This window comes from Protopterus annectens, chromosome 3.part1 (genome assembly GCF_019279795.1).
Source record: "Protopterus annectens isolate FY-2018-M chromosome 3.part1, PAN1.0, whole genome shotgun sequence".
Taxonomy (NCBI): Eukaryota; Metazoa; Chordata; order Ceratodontiformes; family Protopteridae; genus Protopterus; species Protopterus annectens.
In genome coordinates, this window is record NC_056732.1 from 768,912,314 (window position 1) to 768,928,765 (window position 16,452).

The 16,452-nt window shown below is 37.9% G+C and overlaps 1 protein-coding gene across 1 annotated transcript in view; it reads right to left on the bottom strand.

Moving 5' to 3' along the window:
* LOC122797720 (CUB and sushi domain-containing protein 3) overlaps window positions 1–16,452 on the bottom strand; it is a 5,249,173-nt gene that overhangs the window by 1,804,654 nt on the left and 3,428,067 nt on the right. The window lies entirely within an intron of this gene.

Consider the following 16,452-nt stretch of genomic DNA (forward strand, 5'->3'; position numbering starts at 1 on the left):
ACAGCTGTGCATACAGATTAAGTAGGGAACTGGGAGGTCAACACAATAATCAGTATGGATTGCTGTCAGTTAGAACAGCCATTTAGACATATGCTTTAAAACAACAATAGGGATATGAGGCTGTATGACTAGCCTTTCATAACTACAGGCTTCTAGCATTACTTGGACAGGAACCATTGAAGCAGGGAATGGATCAAGAGCATAGAAAGTAATCCAGAAACAGAAAATGATGACAAGGGATTTGTGGATAATGCAAGTTTTGCATTAATCATTTGCTGATCTGATGCTATGGTGGATGTTGAAGGAAAACAGTGCAATGGATCAGAGACATGAAATGTGTAATGGGAATGTCCATACAGTTCTTGACTTGTAAGTCAAGTATACCTTGAGTTGCAAGACATATTCCTTGTTTATACTCTTAAGCATTTAACAATTACCAGTACTTGTATCCACTCAGCCAGCTCTATGATAATTCATTTTTCCTATATTTTGATATATAAGAATTATCATTTTAAACCAAGGAAAAAAAACATGTTTTCATCTCCTAACTAGTTCAGAGAAACATATTTCATTCATACAATTAAAGCACTAGCAGAATTGTTAACCTGAGGTCATTAAAAAGTTACTCTAAACCGAACTCTGAAGTGGAGACCACGTGGCAAATTCTGCTACAGATTCCAAGCAATTACAGAAGGCAACAGACCCATGCATGACATGGCTGGATGGCCAGTAGTTGCCTCTCTGTTGTACCACAGTTTGAGTCCTGACAGTAGGAACTTCACATTACTGAGGTGGGCATCCACTTGCTACTTCAACTAGCCACAACCAGTTTCTACACTGGATGGTGAGTGACTAGAGTTGGCCCCTCTGGAACAATCTCAGAATTTGAACTTTGCTTCCCTCTTCTAAGTGTCCACAAAGTACATCAATCACCCCCCCCCCCATCATCTCCACCAAGGGAACCATTCCCTGCCATTCATGGAGGCAACTCAGATAGCTATTGCTGTCCCCACACCAGGAAACTGACTTTGGTTGGACAGTGGGGAGTATGACTACAACTCCTCTGCTACAGCTGTGTGAAGGCTGCCAGCCTAGCTAGATAAGATTTTTTAGATAATTCTGTCATTTCTAAATATTATTGTAAGCCATATGCTTGTTCTCTTAAATGTGTTATTGCTAGAGAGACCTCAGCCTTTGTGACTCCTTTTGGCTTGTATGAGTTCACAAAAAATGCCCTTTGGGATGAAAAATACCCCAGCAACTTTCCAGAGGCTGGTAGATCATATTCTATCAGGAGCAGGAGGATCTGCCCTTGCTTTTCTAGATGATACTGCTATCTACAGCCATTCCTGACAAGAGCACCTTCAGCATGTCAGGGAGGTGCTGGGCAGACTACAGAGGGTAGGGTTGACCATTAATCCCAGCAAATGTCAGGTGGGTATGGCAGAGATCTCCTACCTTTGACACAGAGTGGGGAGTGGTACGATCAGGCCAGAACCTGCCAAAGTGGAAGCCATTCAGGCATGGCCTGTATCTATTATCAAAAGCAGGTGAGGGCATTCTTGGGGACAGCAGGGTACTACAGAAAGTTTGTCCCCAGTTATAGTACCATAGCTGCTCCCTTCACAGACCTGACAAGGAAAAACAGGCCAGATAAGGTAGTGTGGACCCAGCATATGAGCAGGCATTCCAGAAGTATAAAGAAGCTTTGGGAGGACCCCCTGTGTTAGCCAGTCCAGATTACAATAAAAAATTTGTTATGCAGGTGGATGCTTCGAACCATGGGGTGGGGGCTGTACTTAGCCAGATTTCTTCAGAGGGAGAAGAGCACCCAGTGGTTTATCTCAGTCATAGGCTCCAACATAGTGAGGAATGCTGCTGTAGAAAAGGAATGTCTAGCCATAGTGTGGGCACTGCAGAAACTTCAGCCTTACCTGTATGGAAGAAAATTCACTGTAATTACAGACCACAATCTCCTAACATGGTTACACAGAGCCAGCCAGCAAAATGCCAAGTTGCTAAGATGGAGCCTAGGATTGCAAGCATATGATATGTCAGTGCAGCACCACAGTGGGATTAGCAATGCCACCACAGATGAGCTCTCAAGACAGGGAATGAGGTAAGGTATACTCAGATAGACCTAACGCTCTCAAGCAGTGTTTCTCAAGGGTCACTTAAAAATCTAGCTTGAGTTTTCGGGGGGGGGGGTATATGAAGGCTGCCAGCCTAGCTAGATAGGATTTTCTAGATAATTCTGTTATTTGTAAATACCAATGTAAGCCACATGCTTGTTCTCTTAAATGTAAGAAAATGATGCTAAATGTTGAACTTCAAAAATGTAACCATTTTGCACTCTGCTGGAGGAAAGCTGATAAGTCAAGCATTATATAATTATTTGATCTCAAAACTCAGAGCCATGATGTCTGAATGAAGGAATTATTCCTATTGTTTTGAGACCAGAGTTAATGGCTAGAATTTACATGTATAATGTCTTTTATTCCTCTGGCTTCCTGACCAGCTGCAAGATCAAAAGGGCTATTACACTCTGAGTTTCTGTTAGCCTGGGAAATAGAGAATAATGATGTAATCTAAAATGAGTCAGTGGTATTGTGTTATCAATTTAAGGACAGAGAGAGATAGAGAGATAATCAGAGTATTTTTAATTTGTTTTCAGAACTGACAACATCACCAGCACTGCCTTGTTCTATATGTAAGTTTATTTTAGAACTGTGTTTGCTCTTATATATAAATAGGAAATTGTAAGTCTAGTCTAGCTATTCTCTGTATTGATGTCAGAAGTTTTCTACTGTATTTTTTAAGCATTTCTCTATGATCGCTGAACTCTTGACTATCACTGTGTAGTAAAAAGTATTGTCTTGTGTTCTTCTTATTTATAATTAAATATTTTAAACCTTTCAACTGGGGCTGTTTTATGTAGAGATAATTTAAGTTCTAGAGTACATTGCATGTATATAGTGATGCTGTCCAAGCCACTCCAAATAAGCCTTGCTGTTTGTCACATTTACCATTTGGATAATAATATTGCACAGTAATAATTGGGCACCCTTTTATAAGGGCCATGTTAGAAGCTAATATTAGTGGTTGGTGGCAAGTGGTACTACTGTATAGTCTGGGCAGAAGGGACATAGCTGGAGAACCTGTGTCTGTCTTTCCCAGGAGTGTCTGTGTGTTTGTATATAACTCATATCTCAAAGTGTGTGTGTGTGTGTGTGTGTGTGTGTGTGTGTGTGTGTGTGTGTGTGTGTGTGTGTGTGTGTGTGTCAGCTACTTGGGCAGGTACATGAAGCACTGATTGGACAGAAAGGGTGCTAGAGGTTTTAGCTTGACCAGCAGGCTGAGATCTGGACCCTATAGCTGTGCCAGTGGGGAGTCTTATTGGGGATCTGGAGAGAAAGGGAGAAACCAGCCCCAGACTGACTGTGATCTCTGTGTGCTCTTAAGAGAAATTGTACTTTATTGCATGTGTATTTGTTATCCTTCCCAAAGTGGACGCCCCTCACTGGCGTTAGTAATGCAGATTAAGGCTCCTTGATTGCTGGGCCAGTGCATGGGCATCACAAGCTGGAGCTGTAAAAGGTTGACACAACTGGAAAAGATTATTACACACATGTGGAAGTAACATGACTGCAGCTGTAATGTGGCATATCACAGATGGCATACAAATGCACTGCTGGGAAGAGTCACACCTGTCTCCTACTACATTAAATCATTATCATTTCTTGCTTCTCTGCCTCTGCCAAACAAAATGCTCTCCCAGGTACACAAGTAATTCAGGTAACATAGCAGAACAAACCAGTACTGGAAAAAATTCTTAAAGACAAGAACATTGTTAAAGAGCTCTAATAGTATAGCATGAAGCCACTCAGTGACACACAGATGGAGAACAGAATACCAGAACAGCATTGCACTGCACTGTATGCCAGTTATTTATTTATTTTTTGTGGGGTGGGTGGCCATTTTATGGAGGGAAAAATAGTAAAGGGTAGCACAGTGACTTTGTGCTCGGGAGGCACATGTCAAGGCATGGCTACATTCTATAATGTGTGACAGTAGGAAGAATCCTGCACCTAGCACAGATGGGGGGCTGATTAATATATGCATATAAGTGTGTGGAAGACACTGGAATTTGTACAGCACAGAATAGAAACTGGGGATGGATGGACTCTACATAGCATGAAGCAAGTCAAATAAACAGGTGTATAAACTAGGGGGGAGGCACCAGAAATATTACATCCCACAGCATAACATTGCTGGCTGCCAATTACATATTTATATGTTGGATTTTGAAGATGTAAACACTGAGACACCTTGAGACTACTATTTGCAAGTGACATCAAGTTTCTTATCAGAATTGCTGATCTCCTGTAAAAAGTTTTCCAACACAGACAACATTTGTTGCTGCAGAGCTTTGGTTAATATATCATGGAAAAGTAGTACAGAAAAATTCATTCATTCATTCATTCATTCATTCATTCATTCATTCATTCATTCATTCAATTATTCTGACACTGCCTTTATGCTATGCACCTATCCCTTGCAGGGTGAAAGCACAAACACTCACACTAAGACACATACGCATGCAAACACACACACACATGCACACACACACACACACACACACACACACACATACACAAACAAACACACATGCACACACACACTCACACAGTCAGTTTAGGACAATTACCACGTTATGCCTTTGGACACAGGGAAGCTGGTGACTGTAGTACCAGTGTCATTCATTTGTTCATTTATTCATTCATACTCTGACGCCTACATTATCTTATGCACCAGTCCACTGCAGCAAGATAAACACACACACACACACACACACACACACACACACACACACACACACACACACACACACACACACACACACACACACACACACAGACACACAGACACACACACACACACACACACACACACACACATAAACGCCCGTGGGTGCGTGCATGCACACTTATATTTCTTTGACACTACTCAGAATGCACCCAAGTAGTGGCTGAACTTGGTAACCCAGCTCTGTGTGAGGCAGCAAAACCTACTACTACATTTTATTCACAAGACTAATGCCTCCCTTGTTTCATACTAAAGCTAATTTTAATTATAGGCAAAACAAGTGACTGGCCTTCCTGTATAAAGTAGTCACTTGATTTATGCTTTTCCTTCCTAAATCAAGTAAAGTTCATGAAGGTGACTGTAAAATATGCACAAGCAGCATTAAATACAGAGAAATTAGATAGTTTGGGCAGCAATTTCAGATGTCAGGTTTCCATATTAACCACCTTTCATCTTTTTTCCCTTATCAAAATCCCTCAAATGCTCTTCTTTTGTCACTAATATTACTTAGCAGTCTCTTGAATTAGTGTATTCCATCCATTTCCCAAACTATCATCCAGCCGATCGATCAAGAAGTATATGACAAAGGCCCCTCAGCAAGCTCAACACTTTGCCTACTCAATGAATTTAAATTCAGGAACCAGAACCATTAATCATAATATGACACATTTCCATCAAATAGGAAATCACTTATTTTATGAATATTCTTAACTTCTCATTAAATTAAATGTGCTGCATATATGGAGATGAGAGCTTTCAACTGACATGCTTTCTTGATCTCTAAGACTCTGTGACTATGCATACTATTAGTGTAGTTCTAGCCAAATACATAGGAGTTAATGGTATTCCTCATTTTATTTATATTCTAACAAAGCCATCTCATCTGTTATGTGCCACTTTAGTAATGCAGCAGCACCTTTTACTTCTTAAGTCATCCATGATGTTTTACCACCCCAGAGTCCATGTACATTCTCATTATGTACTTTTTCATCTTGCTTTGTTCTAGATTTTATTAATTGCACTTCTGTATCGTGTCTCTTATGAGGTAGGTCATTATTCTCACTAATATTTTATAGCATATTTCTGTATTTTGATTGCATAAATGTGGATGCCATGCAATCTTCTCCTCTCATACTATTGTATTCATAAGTTTTATGAATACCTTCTTTCTTACCAGTGCTGCTTTACCCTAGTAATCATGTAAACAATCCTATTCTGTGTGCAGAATGTGGGCATATGTTTACTTCATATAATGTCTGCAAAAACATACAGTTGTGTAAGTAAACGTAAGATAACAATAGATGTTTAAATGATCACTGCTGCAGTTGCCTTAGCTACATGGGTTATATCCTGCCAATGATATAACAGTTGGCCAGCTTACAAAGCTTCAGGGTACCTTCTACATGTCCTAAGTGAAAAGCAGCTCCAGCTGACAAAAAGACACGTTTGGGTGCCAAGACCTTCAGAGCTTTCCTGCCAAAACAGATGGGGAGGCTGAGCCATAAAAGGACAATGCTAAAAAGAACAAAAAATAAATGTCCACCCCTTGACATAAAAAAATACAACAAAAACAATGGGGTGGAGAGAGGTGGTAGCTACTGCAGCAGTGATCATTCAAACATCTACTGTAGTTCTACTTACACAACTGAGCTATGTTCTTCCTGTTAATCACTGCTGCAGTAGCCTTAGCTATATGGGTAGAGAACCATAGCTTACTCCATTTTGGAGTTGGAAGGAGAAGAATCCAAGTGCTCCTGGGGAATGGTCCTAGCAAAGACTGGTCGAGACCTGGAGAAGGAATCAAGTTTATAGTGTTTAAAAAAGTATGTACAGGGGACCAAGTTTCTGCTTCTAGAATACTTCTAGAATCCAATCTTTTCGAAAATACCATAGATGAAGTCAAGGCCCTGGCAGAATGGGCCTTGACTTTGCTTGGAATAATTTTGTTGTGGTGAATATAACAAAAGCAAATAGCCTTAGACAACCATTTTGAAATATTCTGTATTTACAGAAGTTATCTCTTCTTCTTACCTTCACAAGAAAAGAACAGTTGATTTGAAGATCTGAAAGATTTAGTTTTGTCAACATAGTACCTGAGTTGCCTTAGCATGTCCAAGGTATGGGGTATACTTTCTCCCTCAATTTTGAGTTCAAGAAAATTGGGCTATGGAGAGTTTGGCTTAATGTAAACGTGGATAGCAATTTAGGCATAAAAGAAGGATTATTTCTAAATATCCTTGAGGAAATGTGAAAGGGCTGACTCACCATAAGAGGTTTCAACTCACAGATTATTCTTGCGGAGGTCACAGCGATCAGTAAAACTGTTTTTCATGTAAGAACCTCTAATCATCCAGGTCATCGGGTTCAAATTAGCAAGTCTTAGCTTCCCTATCACAAAACTAAGATCCCAAAGGAGTAGCCACTGGTTTACTTGGAGGACTGTCAAGCAAAACTCATTAAAAAATGTAATGAGACTGCACTAAAAGAGGAGGTTCTATAGGCAGACAATGCTGAGATGGAAGACATATTAACCTTGATAGAGGAGCAGAAAGGCCATATGATAGTAACTCACACAAATATTGTAAAACCAGAAACCAACTAAACATGAATGGGTGTTTCTTATTTAAAATGGGCAGGATTTGAATAATTAATTTAATGTTGAGTAGGTTATATGATATATAGCAATATATGTGAAGTATAATGTTTATTAATATTAATTTGTTAATACAGCTTGATAACTTTTATATAAATGTAAAATTGCCTATATCACAAGTGATGATTCAATAAAGGTGTGTTTAAAAAAACATGAATGGGTGTTGGTTATTTTATAATGTCAGCTAGAAATATATGATGTGAAACCAGAAAGCAGCTAACCATGAATGGATGCTGGATATTTCATTAATTCCAGCTAGAACATCTTTTCCTTTTGCTACTGTATGATTTTCTAGTAGCAGGTTTTCTTTCCCCTATTACCACCTACTGCATGTCCTCAGCAAAAGTGTGCCTAAAAGGAATTAAGATTCTATCATTCAGGAAGTCATTTGAAGTTGATTGGTGTTGGAGTATACTGAACACTCCTGTTGTTGTGTGAGTAGACACAGTCTGGGAGGAAGATAGTGGTAATTGCCCGTGCCATTTCAAAATGAAAAGAAAACCATAGTTGCCTGGGCCAGAATGGAGTCATTATAATGATCATGGGAGATTTTGTCTGAAGTTTCAGAAGTATCATGGATATTAGCAGAAAGGGTAGAAAGGCATACAGGAACATTCCTGCTTAAAGAAAAGGAATGGCATCTGTCTTACAGGCCATCTTGGATGGAGATCTAGGGTAAAATGTTGCCAACTAATTGTACAAAAAGGATGCAAACTTAGGAAATCCCCACAGAAGAATCTAATTTTGGAAGAATCCCTGATCTAGTTTCCATTTGTGAGAGTCTGTCCTTGCCTTGCTCAGCTTGTCTGCCACACAGTTTAGCTCTGACAAAATGTAGGATGCCTATAGTGTATGATTCTGCTGTGAAGTTATATTCCAAGCTAGCATGGCTAGCCTACAAAGGGGCTAATACCTACTTCCTCCTAGGCTGTGGACTTACTACATGAGTTTGATGTTTTCTATAGCAACCTGAAGAGGTCCTGGCAACAAAAGATGATTCAGATAGTTGAGTGCCTCGATATGGGCAAACATATCTTTAATATTTATGTGCTTGCATCTGTCCTTGGTGTCCCACACACCTTCCCTTCTAAAATTTCCACTGCTCCCCAACAAATTCTGAGATATCTGTAGTGACTGAATACTTTAGAACAGGGAGGGAGAAGGGGGTGATCTAGATTTGGGACATCTGTTGTCTCCATCAATTGATTTCTCTTTAGAAAACATACAAACCTGGGATTTGAACAGAAAAATGGTGCTGGTGCAAGGACCAAAGGGACCTCAGATACCGCTGTATCGTTCTCACGTGGTGTCTTGCCAGGGATTTCATGAGAACTGTAGAAGCCATGAGATCCAAAATCCTGAGGTATTCCCTTTCAGTGAATGAAGTCTAAGTAGAAAGTCCTAGAATGGATTTAGATATAGATCTATTTTTTCCTGTGAAAGAAAAGCTGCTTGAACTGGTGTGTGTAGTTGATATACCAGAAAGAGAATCCTGTGAGAAAGTGTCAAGAAACGCTTTTGAATATTTTCTTTAATCCCAGCTTGTGTAATAAATCTCTCGCCAATGACAGAGAGGTTCCTAACACTTTGAAAAACACTCTGCAAAGATAAGCAAGTCATTCACATATGGAAAAATGTGGATATCCTGCAACCTGCAATGAGCTATAACTGTAGCAGACATTTTGTGAATACCTCTCGTGCAATGCATAATCCAAATGGTAAGGCAATGAGCTGATAATATGATTCAGACACACAAAACCTTAAGAAACACCTGAAATGCATTTTTCTTTTTTCTCTTACTTTTCCATGGAGGCAAGCTAATAACAGGGCAATAGAAGACAGAATACCATTTTCTTCAAGGCTAAAAGTTAGTGATTTCCAAAAGTATGCAAGTAGCTTTCATAACAGGGTTGGGGGGATAAGGACAAAAAAGAACCGACAGCAATTAGTGTAAGTTTGCACAGGCAATAATGTGCATCTTGTCATGGATAACCTCAATTTCAGGTTAAATGTGCCTGTGTTAGCAGCTATTTGGCACAAATGTTCATATTAGGAGGGATAATCTTCATTATTTGAAGATGTACATAGTTATGTGTGTTTGTATTAAGTTAGCAGTTTATGGGGGTGTCTGGTGGTGTGTTTGTTTTTTTTTTATTTATTTTAATGAGGGCTTTTATTAAAAGAAAAAAATCTTGTAAAATGTGACATAGGTTCCAATACTGATGATAAGAAACAAATATACAAAGGATTAACCTGTCAAACAGTTTGGGGTGCATGTATCACAAGTGCTGGGAATAAACATTTAAAAAAGATGACATACATAATAGGTGGGAATAATTACTTCTTGCCATAATGGTGGCATTTTCCATATTATCTTGGAATGTGAATGGTCTCATAGGTATAGACAAAAAGAAAGAATACTTAATTATATTAAGAAATGCAGAATACAAATATCCATGCTATAAGAGAAAGATTTGGAAAGAACTGACTGTAGATCAGTATGCATGTATGTGTACCTTTGAGTAGCTTTCCATGGGCTTGCACACGAGTATAAATACTGAGCATATGTGAGCCTGAGTACCATTTTGTAGTAAGCTGTTGAGATGTACGCATGCATGTATGTGTAGTCTGTGAGTTAATCAGTTTGTTTATATTTTGTACTGTTGTTATCTATCTTGATGTGTTTCTGTGTAATAAACAATATAAATGAACTACCTCGCCTGTTCGTCTTCAATTATAAACCAAGATGAGTGGCATTGTGTAAGAATGGGATCTAGAATCAAGACCAAGAGGCACTTAGTTAATGTTGGAGAAATATAAAGGAATGGATCATTCCTACTGCGCATACAACTCACAAATCAAGTCAGAAATTAATTCCAGGTACTAAAACTTGCTTAAATGATTTCTTATTTGAAAAATATAAAACAAAGCACTCAGAATACTCAAAATGAATTTCTAAGTAAACAAAATGTCTGATAATGTGACATATTGATAAAAATATGCAAAATAATTACAAAAATGTTTGAAACAATGTCCAAATCACATAAAATGAATAAAATAAGGGAAACAACCACATTTTTATATGCTACTTTTTCACATTAACTAAAGCTATTCAAGATATCCGAAGTGTATGAAGTATTTGCATGTTTGTGCAGTGTTACAGTACAGTCATTTCATAAAATACATCCATTTCAAAGCATATTTCACAAAATAAAGTATTTCAAAGAGTTTATTGTGCATTTGAATGTTATTACAAGTACTTGCTGTGTAATTACAAGGGACATATTTATGGTATGTTTGGGCATACTTTGTTGGCATGTCTGAAGGATTTCGGAAACCTGGTCCACGTGTATTGGATAATAATATTGCTGAGAACTGGACAGTGTTTGAGCAAGAGTACAATATTTTCATTCAAGCTGCCTTTTCTGACAGGGATGCACATACAAAAGGCATTTATTCTGCTTAACTTAGCTGGTTCAGAAGCCATAGAAAGAGAGCATTATTTTGTGTATGCACCTAATGTGTTTGTAGGGTGGGGGAAACCATCATATAGTGGTACTGGCTGAGACAAGGGAAGACCCCCAAGTGTTTAAAACATAAATGTAGAGAAATGTATAACCCCCAAATGAATATTACAATGGAAAGTAACATTTTATACAAGGGATCAAAAGCCTGGTGAAACTTGTGCAGCATATGTAACTGATTTGAGAAACAAAGCTAAATTGTGCAGAGTGGGTGATTTAAGGGATGAGTTGATAAAAGACAGACTTGTGTGTGGTATTAAAGATGATGCTGTGAGAAAGATTTTGCTTCATGACAGTGATTTAACTTTGAATAAGGCCATTGAGATTTGTCAGATATATGAGCTCACAGAAAAACATACAAATATGCTTACAAATGAGAAATGCATGTTTTAGTATCTTTTAAAACTAATGTTGATAGTATGCAGCATGTGGTTAAAAGAAACAGACTGAAGCACATAACAGCAACTGTGAGTCCTGCAACAGTCACTGGGAAACCCTGTAGCTTTCTAGAAAATTCCAGAGCACACGCAGTCTCAGTGAAGCACAACTAGGCAAACTCCCAGCTGTGTACTCCATGAAGTTGGGAACATTTCCATTTAATTGAGAACTTTGATATGCATCCAATAACTATTTCAGATTATGCACTAATAATTACTAAGATAAAAATGTGGGATATTAAAGTAAATATATGACTCTGGTGCTTACCCACCCATATATTAAAAAGAGAGGAATGTAAGGAATGGATAGTAGAAATTAGATAGGAATTATTAGGGAAGATAGAAAATACTCCAGAAGTTATAGCAATATCAGTAGTGCAACAGGTATCATCATCACCTTTGGTGCAAAAGGCTGTGGGTTCTATTCCCACATCAAGCAGATTAATTACTGACAATGCAGTGGAGCATAAGGGAGTGATACACTCCTGAGTGTGTCATCCTTCAGATGAGATGTTAAACCAAGGTCCTATCTTATTGAGTTGGTGATAGCTCAGGAGAATGTAGAAGATAACACTGTACTTATCAAAAGGAGTAGGTGAGGTTACTTGATGTCCTGGCCAAATTTTTCTTAATACTATAATTCCAACTTTGTTCTCCCTTAAGAGGCTAACAGCCTAGTGGGACTAACCTGTCCAATAAAGGATAAATAAATAAAAAAATAATTATAGCTAGTGAGTTGGATAAAATGAAAGTGGAGCTTTCATGAATGGTAGACATAAAAGGAAAAGAGATTTGGTTAAGAAATAATAAGAATTATTTAGATGGCCTGACAAATGTTAAACTACTACAAAATAAGGGGAATCTCACAAAACAAGTACAGATGCAATCGCAGAGTGCTAAAGCAAAACTAAGGGAACACCTGGATAATATGCTGTTAAGCAACTATTTCTTGATAATAACTCTAGAGTGCAAACATTTTTGGCACAATGACTTAGACACCAGAAAGTAGAAAGGGCTGTTCATAGGTTCATGGATCATAGGTTCATAGGTGTTTACTAGGCTAATGACCACAAGAGCCTTTTTAAGCCTAGCCATTCATCCCAAATCTCTGACAAGTTCTGATACCCTTGATAAGTATAAGCAGGGGAACCATTTACAGGTTGCCAAACCAGGGATGAATTTCTGGTTTCCCATTCAATTGTCCAAGTTTCACTTGAATTAGATTAGGGAGGGACTCTGCTTCACATGGATGGGGAGCCTGTTCCTTAGACGGGGTAGTCTCTGGGATACATACAAATCTCTCCAGACGGACCTATTTATATCACAGGGAAGGTTTAAATGTTAAGAATGGGTAATTCTGGTGCTGTTTGTTTTGAGGATGTGCAGGAGGTCCGTCAGAGTGGGGTCTGCCAATGCTCTGTACACCAGGCATAGCTCTCTCCTCAACAACCTGCAAGAGACAGAATACAGGGATAGGGCCTTGAGGTGGTCTGCTAACCTAGGAGCCAATAACAAGAAAAATAACCAGATATCCTGTGGAGGTATTACAGATATTTTGGAATTTGTATAAAACTTTGTATAAAACAGTGAATTGGAGAAATCAAGAAAAGACACAAATAGAAATATTTATGGAAAATGTAAGCATGCCAATGTTAGCGGTAGATAAGACTCAACAACTAACAGATGAGACAGGCGGAGATGAGATAAAAATGGTGATGTATAACTAATCTGTAGTAAAGTCTCCAGGAATAAATGGTATTCTAGTAGCGCTTTGGAAGCTAGGAGAGAAGAAGGTGATAAAAGTCTCGAAGGTTTTGTTTAACAGTATTTTAAAAGAAGGGAAGGGGGTTACCAACATCCTGAAAAAAGCTGTGGTGGCTGTAATACCTAAAGATGGTAACAACCCATCAGATCCATATAGGCCCATTTCAATTCTGATCCATGATTATAAAGTGTTTATGTCTATAATGGCTAAAAGAAGGGTAAAAGTGATGCCAAAATTGATACATATGGATCAGTGTGATTTTTGTGGAAGAAAGCGCTGATTCACATGTATCTTTTTCAGACTTTGCATTAGGGCATTGTCAGGTTAAGTGAATTTCTCAGTGCCATGCAGTAGCCATATCAGGTATGAGGAAATCAGTCCCCAGATTACAACTTAAAAGCACATAACTTTATATCTTAGTTGTATTATATGGTAACCTTGAGAGTCTATAAGCATTGGCATGTTGTTTAATATGCTGGATTCAGTATTTGAAGAACATGCTACAAGGTCAATGACCATCACTGTAAGTATGCTCATGACATCTGTTAGTGGGTGAAAACAGACAATAAAGGATGATCCATTATCCATGAGAATTTTTTCAAAGCAGAAAATCTTCTTTGTGACAGTTCTGTCCTCACTCCTGTTAACAACCACATAAATAAAAATATTTTTTTATAATCCACCCATCCATCCATAACCAATGTTTTCCCATTTTGTACATGAGCTTGGAGTATCACATAAACAGTGACCGTCATCTAGAGTCCATATGTACACTGCCATGAGGCAACAGTTATATTATTTGCTCTAAGCAACAGCCTAAAGTTTCTCTTTCAGCCGATAAGTTTTATATAATTATGAGCATCATCAAAGACCATAGAGCAACTGGGATCTGCAAACTTATGCAATAAAGCAATACCTGCTTCACAAGATTAGACATTACAGTCTAGTGAGTAAGGAAGGATACATGTCTCTGTAGACTTTATCCAATGAATGGTCTAATCTGAGGTCAAGTATATTCACCTTTTGTCCATCACTTCATAGGTGCATCAACTACTTGGCAATAAATTAATTGGATATGCCAGTGTTAAGATCTTGAGAAGAAACTTGTGGTAGCAGTTCACCATTCTCTTGATATGTGTTGAAGTTCAGATGTATTTTTAGCCTTCATTAAGTATTTAAAACTAGTCTCAACTATATTTATCACGAGGATGCTGACAGAAGAAATTTTCATTTGCAAAGAACTCAAATGTGTGTACTCTTGGAGAAAGTCCATGGTCCTTTAGCCTGCCTAGTGCTCCTTTAACATTGTTTAAATGATATTTGTTATCTTTGACTATACACTTAATATCATCAATGTGGCACTGAGCACTAGGAATTCTATATGCTACCTGATGCACATTGCATTTGGCAAACAATTAGTACAGATACGACACTAAAATTGGATAAGTACATATAGCAGACTAAGGCTTTCTGCATAGTAATAGTAACAAACTGCAGGTAAGTTTCTGATGGATCAGGCCTTCTAAAATACTTCATCCTTCTTTGGACAAAATTATATTTTTAATTCATGGCAATGGGTTTGGCAGAATACTTAATACTGGTCCAAGAGTAGTAGCAGACATTTTTATAAATGCAAGTATTTCCAGATTTGTTATTTTTAATACAGGAACTTCTCCCTTCTCAAAACTCCTCTCAAGCCGTTCCAGCCTGCACATTGCTTCAGGATCTCCAAGTGTTTGTAATCTATGCCCTACCAGTGGTTTTAGTGCCTAATGGACTGAAGACCATTACAAAACAATCCAGGACTAGCACTTTCGTTTAGTTCCCAGCTGGCTTTTGTGTTCATCAAGGTTTCCATTTTATAGGCATATAGCACTCTTTTAGTTGTGGTAGTTCTGTTGCCATTTTGTGATGTAGCAAAGAAACAGAATACCAGTTCAATGTAATAAATTGTTATCATCCCTCTCACAACAAACAGTATGACATGCTTGCTTCATCCTTATTTCTATTAGTTCAGTAACTTTACACTCAAATTAAGAGTTCACCTGTCTAGATCTTTATTAATATTATTGACATTCACAGTGGCATATGGAAAATATCTTTGTCTAGTATAGGGAATAAATACAGACAACAAAGCTAGCTTAAAAAAATGCCATAACAGGGGTGACTCAAATGATTCTGAGTTTATTTTTAATCGTATTATAAGGAAAAAATATGTGAAATCATCTTTTGTAAATTCAGCAACATATTCCAATCTTATTGACTCAGTTTTACTGTCAATAAGACCCATCTTCCATAAATTAGTAGCCTTGCATGATGCATCTTTCCTTGTCTCCCACTTGCTTATCATCTGCATTGCTGTAACACCTTTCTGTGTACACATTCATTTATCTCTAGATTCTTAGGAAATGTTCTGCATTTTTTAAAACCAACAACAGGGTTGTGTTTTGAGAAATAAAACATGCTTATCTCATGGTATGCCTATGAGCCATGTCTTAACTGTACACCTTACCATATTTGAGTTGCAGTTTATGCACATTTCTTGCAGCTGTTTCCATAGTCATTGCATTAAGCAGGACTTATCTATTATCAGTACTGTTTCTTTTTTTGTTTGTTTTTGTTTTGTTTTTACTGCACAAGCCTCATTCCAGTATGTTTTATAGTGCCTGGAAGGGGTCCTATTCCAAACTGTTAATGTTTTGCTAATATGTGTAGTTTCTTGCTTTCACTTCTCAGTTTATTTCTCTTACAAAATCCAAGCTGTTCTTTAGTTTTTAAAGGTTTGCACAGAAATAGTTCTGCAAAGATTCTGCAGTATTTTTGCAGGACTTTTTGAAGGGTTTTCTACCGATAGTAAACTGAGTGAGGCAACCTATGCATGTTATAGGTTGTTATGAAACAATTGAGTAGTCTAGCTCAAATGCCCCAAAGCATTGTTTGATTAAGTGGCAGGCTTAGTGTAACACAAATGGAAAAAATGACTCAAACCCTGAATTTCAGGAAACAGATTATTAAAAGTGCATAGCCTTAATCTTGTGTGCTAACTTCCATTTTAGCAAGTAACACTGAAATTGTACTATTCCAATAACAGCACAGCAAAGTTAGGTTTTCTCAATATAAGTCAATCACTCATAAATAGATATGAAAAGCTGCAAGTTTATATGATAATCTGCAATGTTTCCAGTGTAGGCTGCCATACTATGCAGG